Source organism: Oratosquilla oratoria, chromosome 21 (assembly GCF_046742065.1).
Source record: "Oratosquilla oratoria isolate Oo_2021 chromosome 21, ASM4674206v1, whole genome shotgun sequence".
NCBI lineage: Eukaryota > Metazoa > Arthropoda > Malacostraca > Stomatopoda > Squillidae > Oratosquilla > Oratosquilla oratoria.
In genome coordinates, this window is record NC_134797.1 from 22,791,281 (window position 1) to 22,797,689 (window position 6,409).

The following is a 6,409-nucleotide window of genomic DNA, read 5'->3' on the forward strand; positions in this document are numbered from 1 at the left end:
CACACACACACACACACACACACACACACACACACACACACACACACACACACACACACACACACACACACACGCACGCACACACATGTACACGCGCACAAAGAAGATGACGCAGATAAGATTCCAAATGGGATATTGAATGAATACAGAGAATAACCCATGGATAAGATACACTGACAGATTGTATGCTCCCTGGAAGAAAGGAAAATGCTACTAGACTGGAAATCAACCAACGTGGTCCCAATCTGAAAGTGAGGCATAAGTGAGGAAATGTGAGTTACAGACTGGTGACCTTGACCTCCAGGAAATCCAGAATGTGTGAAACAGTTGTAAAGCATAAATAGATGAAGTACTTCGGGCTTAAATAAATGTTGGTTGAAAATTAATTGAGACTTAAAAAAGGAAAATTGCGTGGAACCTGCTGTAAATTGTGCATTCGATAGTGTCGATTAAAGAGAAGGATGGGTAGATTGTGTACATATCGACGTAAAGAGGCTTTTGACAAAATGCTGCACAGAAGCTTAGTATGGGCACTGGAATACATAGGAAGGCTTTAAGAATGGGTAAAGGATTTTCTTAAGGGTAATCATATGGAAACAGTAGTAAAAGATATGGTGATAGAAAATTAATGACTTGTGGGTTACCACTGAGCTCGGTAACGTTATTCTTGAATAGGTATATGTTGAATATTGAGACATTCTGACAGGTTGACGTAAGCGGAGTAGGAAACACAGGAGTCTTTGTCTTGAGTTTATTCCTGACTAGTTTCGCAGGTGTGCTTCGAAATAGCATACCTGCGAAACTAGTCAGGAATAAACTCAAGACTAAGACTCCTGTGTTTCCTACTCCGCTTACGTCATATGTTGAATAATTTGCAAACGATAAAATAATGAAAATCGTGGAGGATTGTACATTGATACAGAAAGGTTTAGATATGGTTCATGATTGGAGACAGACGTTGAAGATGAAAATTAATACCAAGAAAAAAGAAAATCTCGGAAATGGGTCAAAACATAAAGAGACTTTCAGTGAGTTAGAAAATTTAGCAGATGCGATGCGCGCCGTTGTTTAGGCGCGCATCGCATCTCCTAAATCTTACAATAACAACTACATTGTAATATACACGATGAATATATAACATCATAATATAAATTATGTACACAATAAATATATTTATATACACTGTGCCAACACATCACGAGGTTAACAGAAATAATAAAAAAGGAGATAGAAATAGATGTACTGATCCAAAATTATCTGGTGCCAGAAAATCATATTCATAGAATAAACGAAGAGATGTAATGGAAAACAAAACGGAAATCTGATCCACTTCAGAGTGACACGTGTACCTTTTGACAAAAAAAATGATAATAATAAATAAATAAATAAATGAATAAAGTAAAATAGAATACAGAGCGACAACTTGACTAGGAAAGAATGGAAATATGACTAACTTCATTGGAGGAGCAAATAGATGATATGATAATGATATTTAGAGGAATGTAAGAATGGAAAATATTGACAGAGAAGCAGTTAATAAAGGATGAAACAAAAGCAACAAGTGGACACAGTGAAGAATTAAAGAAGACATATTGCCTGAAGGATGTCAGAAAACAGTTTTCCTTATAAATGCTTCGATTTGTTCAACACGCCAGAAGTAAGATAAACCGACAACATAAAGCAATTTAAGCAAGAGGAGAAGAAGAAACGGGGCTCCACGAAAACAGAGAAATGATACCTTTTTTTTTTTATCTGAAGCCAGGTATTACAGATAACATGTCGAATTTCAAAAAAAGTTAGATCACCAAACCTAAATAGACTGCCTTCACTCGAGGTAATATTTTTGCCAGCTTGTACGTTAATTGTTATCATATTCGTAAGTAGTGATCAGTAGATCGAGTATATTCTCTTGCTTTGTTGGTTCTTTCATAAGTTGCATTAATCAAATTGATCCCAGATTCTGTAATAAAAGCTACCCCATCTAGATAATAGTCCGTTAAAAGATAAACACACAGATATAATGCATACTAGACTTTTGGTTTTATTCTTCCTCCTCCTCCTCTTCCTCCTCCTCTTCCTCTTCCTTCTCCACTTCACTCTACCTACTCTTCCCTACTTTCCTCCTCTTCCTCTCATCTCTTTCCTCCTCCTACTTCTCCTTCTCTTTTCCTACTCTTTTTCCTTGACTTCCTTTCCTTCTCCTCTTTTCACTCCTCCCCTCTCTTCCTCTTCCTCCATCTCTTCCTCCTCCTCCATTTCCTCTTCCTCCTCTTATCCCTTTCCTCCTCCTCCTACCCTTCCTCTTTTCCTACTCTTTTTCCTTGACTTCCCTTCCTTCTCCTCTTTTCACTCCTTCTCCTCCTCTTTCTCTTCCTCCACCACCTCTTTCTCCTCCTCCTCCAGTTCCTCTTCCTCCTCCTCCACTTCCTCCTCCTCCTCCATCACTTTTTCTTTTCCTCCTTCCCTTCCTCTTCTTCTTCCGTACTGCTACTACTAATGCTAGTACTTCTTTAAGCCGGTGACTTAGAAAGAAAGCTTCTCTAATACCAGGACGTTTCTTCCCATAGGCATTTGTAGAAGTTTACAAGGAACGTTGTTGGCTATTGTGGGCAACTGTAGGTTTCCACGCGCTGGAATTTGAGGGAACAGTTGATGTCTAATCACACCACACGTGTAGCATTTGCATATGCATTTGCTGTAATTAGTATTCTCGTAAACATTTACATTCAAATCTATGCAACCTGAGGGTATTCGTTGCATCTGTAAATGTCATTATATTAATATCACAATTTTAGTAAATATATAATTTTTTTAATCTGGTGTTCACATTTAAATATGTATACACTCATTTGTGAGTGGAACTGCATAAGTTACAACTGTGCATTTTTGAGTGTATACATATTAAATTTTTTTACCTAATTGAAGCTGGCTATACTGAAACTCACTATGTAGTATCTCAATGCCCTGATTACCCTTTTGAGTGTGGAGAAATGTTAAATATCTGGGATATATGTTATTAAGTTGTTTACTTGTTTGTCGAATACTGTCGTATTTGTTTATATTTTATTCATTAATATATTATTTAGCTGTTTAGTTGTTCGTTCGTTTGATATTTTGTTTATATATTATTTTCTTTGTTTTGTTTTATTTGTACACCCACGTCTTATTTATTTTTTTGACATTTTTTTTTACCCTAAATTAATTCTGTAACGTATTACAATAGGAAGTGGATGAAAACTCTTTCATGCAACAAGATGTTTCATGATATTTCGAAGTCTCAGGTTAATTACCTTCTCTACCTCTACCACCTCCACCCATACCACCACCACCACCACCACCACCACCACCACCACCACCACCACCACGCCTCTGACCTCTATACTTCTGCAGGACGTAGTAATACTTGTCCTTATCTGTGCCTCCGTCCTGGTGGTTCTCCTTGCGTGGGGCAACAAATCGCAGCTTCGTCGTCTATCTGGAGTCTCAGGTTCTAGAAGACGGGCTCAGAGTTCGAGGGAAAGGGATGAAAAGAGAAGGGAAAGGAGGGGAAGAAGAGAAAGGAAGGGAAGGGGAGGAGAAAGGGGGCAAGAGGTGGGAAAGGAAAGGGGAGGGGATCGGGAGAGAAGAGAAGGCAAAAGAGAGAAGAGGGAAAGAGAGAGAATGGGGAAGAAGAGGAGAAAGGAGATAGAAGAGAGGCTAGCGTATGAAAGAAATGGAGAGAAGGAATGCAGAGAGGAGGAGAGGAACTGGAAGGGCTGACGTGAGGAGGGAAGGGAAAAGGAGGAGAGGGGGAGTGGAGGTGTAGCAGGAGGAGGAGGAGGAGGAGGAGGAGGAGGGTGACAAATCCCGCGTATTCGTCTTCTTCGACTTCGACAACGTTCCGATGTATATCTTACTCATCGGGTGGGGACTGAGGGGAACGTCACCCAGTCGACTCAGTTTACGAGAGGGAGGGACGGAGGGAGAGAGGGAGGGAGGGTACGTAGTATGTCAGAGGGTGTTGATGTTTTCATGGTGGGGGGATGTCATGCTACTGTGAGTAATAATAGAGCGTCTCGTTTCTATAACCCTCACTACGGTGACGCAGTCTTATAAGATTGTTTTGCCTAATGACAATTAATTCTATACAGTTGAGAAAGGGACCTGAAGTCTCAAGGGGGTTTTAATCGGTCGAGACTTCTTTTACACAGGAAATCGTCCTCCCAACGCATAATATCAGTTATTTTGACAGAGGAAAATCAATAAATGTTATCACCGTGTTGAAAGAGAAGGGGGAACATCGTTTTTTTTTTTTTTTTTTCAAATATTGTTCCTGTGTTTGCAGGCGTTTCTGTGACATGTCCAGTAAGTCTTTTCTTCCTCTTGTGTTCTTTATTTTATTCTTTATTTCTTTTATTTTTCTTTACCTTTTTCCTTATTTACGAGTATTTGTGTACTTTATATTCAACTATTTATTCATTTATACATTAATTCATTTACTCATTTAGTTGTCTCTTGCAGTCTCCTTTATTCTTATGTTCTTATGTTATGTTCTTATTCATGCATTTCCTGATATTGTAGCTCATCACCAGTTCTTCTGTTATTGATTTTAAGTATGAACTTTAATCTGCCACTGGGAAGGACACTGTGCAATAATGTAGGTGTGAAGAAATGTCTTCATTAAATGGCAACGCGCGTGTTAACATTCGACCAAGGGCGTGGCTATCCACAGCTGAGATGCCTATCAACGCCAGATGATTTAATATGTACATTTGCGGTCTCAGTGGGCTTGCCTGATTATGAATTCAGGCTCTTACTATTTATTAATTTATTATCATTATTATTTTTGGAGAGGCATGTAGGAATGAGTAAACTTATAACAGGTTTTTTTTTTCAAGATTAGTGAAGAATTTGTTTATCCAAAAGCACTTTTAGACGCTCGTAAATGACGTAAATACCAGTTGACCAAACAGCGTTCTAGCAAATCTGCAGATATATTAGAGATATTAAATTAGAAAAAAGTAAACGTCACGCATTTCTCTCCAGTAACTACCCCATAAAGATTTTGAAGAGATAGTTAAATCGCTACTAATAATCCATTGGACTCCATTGGACTCCAGGTTGATATGTAAACCTTGGTACGGCGTTCAAACATTTTTTTGTCCATTTTTATTCTTAAGTGAGCTCTGAGAGAGAGAGATTAAGAGAGAGAAGGAGAGAAAGAGATAGATAGAGAGAGAGAGAAAGGGAGGAAAAGAGAGAGAGAGGGAAAGGGAGGAAAAAAGAGAGAGGGGGGAAAGGAAGGAAAAGAGAGAGAGGGGGAAAGGGAGGAAAAGAGAGAGAGAGAGAGAGAGAATTATTGGGAGACGAGGCGTGAAGGAGAGAAAATGTATGTTTTTGAGTGGACATCAAGCTGTAGGACATCTGAGAAACAAATTGAGCTTCCTCATCGCTTAATTATTGTGTTCTAAATGGCGTTTTTTCATCTTAGAGTGACATCCACTCTTGTTTTTAGAAGAAACCTATATAGGGGGTCAATCGTGATTTAATGGTAAAAATTGCCAATGATAGGAGAGAGTCGAGAAAAGCAATTAAGGCTCTCGTGGACTAAGGAATAAGGGGTAACTTTTCCTTCAATTCTGTTCAAGTGACCACTTCATCAAATTGTAACCCGATAACGATGGTATCTTCATCATGACAGCGCAGAGCATGACTAGAGCTCGCATATCTTCTCACATGCTACTGTTGTTAAGGATATGTGACTAGAAATGTTGTCATTAGTTCTGAAATGTGTTGACAGCGTAAACACTATCATTGAAGTCCTTTCATGATTATACTGAAGATGTGGCAGCTAATGCTTATGGAAATCATAGATGTGGTTCTTCATCAAGTTGATCAAACTCTGACACGAGGGGCACCCTTCAGATGAACAGAATTATATGCAGTTAAGCATAAAATACACTCATGTCCACAGATGGAATGACCCATATCACCCTCTGCGTGATATGGGTGGTATCCTTGCATTAATTACTATATATTTCCTTGTTGTTTAGCTTTAATGAATGCTGTAAATGAAGCCACAAATCTGAGTGTTAGGCTTGTCAGTTCAAATAAATTATTTCTCTTTAACTAAAGGACTTCGTCTAAATCGATCAAAACCCTGTTCAACGTGGAAGAAAACTCTTCACATCATTAAAATTGTCTGTCTCACCCTCAACAAATTGATCGATTTCAACACTGTATTTAAGTGGTTTAGTGCTTTATACTATTTAAGTACTCTGCAGCCTGTGTGCGGCACTGAGTAACCATCTTGCCTCAGATGCGGTTGGCCAATGGGGTAGTAAGCCGGTGACTTGTTTCAGTACTAACAGCTAATCAGTATAGTCAAGCTGATTGCACTGCTTTCAGACTAGATTAACAACCGTAATCA